General features: G+C 39.6%; 1 long non-coding RNA gene across 1 annotated transcript; it reads right to left on the minus strand.

The window, feature by feature from the left end:
- Nucleotides 1-221: 221 nt before the first annotated feature.
- On the minus strand, nt 222-996 carry LOC141281335 (uncharacterized). The gene is made up of 3 exons (XR_012335585.1): nt 532-996; nt 332-400; nt 222-234 (listed from the first exon to the last, which is right to left on the minus strand). It is a non-coding gene; the product is annotated as an uncharacterized lncRNA (long non-coding RNA).

Raw genomic sequence — 996 nt, forward strand, 5'->3', positions numbered from 1 at the left:
CATTTTTTGGTCCCAACATCCAATAGGAAAATTCAACTGCAGTAGCCACCGTTCAACCTGAAGAGGGCAGCACTCACTCGTTTTTACACCATATATTGTAGTTTTGAAACACTTTATATCCAAATGTTAAAAATCCTACTAAAATCAATGAACAGCACTAATAAACCATCATTCTTACAGATCATTAACTAAAAAAAGTTGGATTAGGGTTTAGTTACTCTTTAAACGTGTCACCTGCATGACACCAAAAAGTTCAAAAACATACCCAGACAGAAAAAAAACGTAATGACAACATTCAGTTCATATTCGTTTGAAATGAAATCACACAAACCTGTTGCATAGAATCGCAGGGTCAAAGACAAACACTCTCCAAGTCATGCTTTGCGAAGCCTGTCCTATTCTATTTGAACGATAATTAAATCAAGAAACACAGCTTTTAAACACAGTAGACAACACGTTGATATTTTAAATGTGATCATAGCCAAACATAAGCATGCAGCTATATTTCCTATATAAACAAGCTGTACTCACCTCCAACTCTTTAATCCCTGCTGTCCTCGTGTGGTGTTAATCCACCTCTCCACATACACATCTCTTCATTTTTTTCTTTTGCTGCTTTGCATCGCGCAAACGGTTTGCAGCACGAATTTCTGTCTGAAGTCTATATATACAAACAAAAGTTTTGCGCGTCGTCTTGATTCTTCTTCTGTGGGTTTACTGGTGCGCGTGTTGTTTCGCGTCATTTCCGGTTTGTTTTATCGCGTGATTTTTCGTGACAAAACGTGGTTTGTGGACAAGATAGAATCGCCGGGTGATAGAGTTGTTCTCAACTCGTGTAGTGCGTTACCTCCTGTTGTGGGGCAGTCACGTTATGTCGTGTGGTGTGAACTGATCAACAACGTGAACACTCCTGATTTCACAGAGAGCAAGTCATGTAGTGTGAACCGCACAGTTCGGACCAACGTTTTAAAGTCATGTAGTCTGTACGAGCCTTTA

Source organism: Paramisgurnus dabryanus, chromosome 21, assembly GCF_030506205.2.
Source record: "Paramisgurnus dabryanus chromosome 21, PD_genome_1.1, whole genome shotgun sequence".
Lineage (NCBI taxonomy): Eukaryota > Metazoa > Chordata > Actinopteri > Cypriniformes > Cobitidae > Paramisgurnus > Paramisgurnus dabryanus.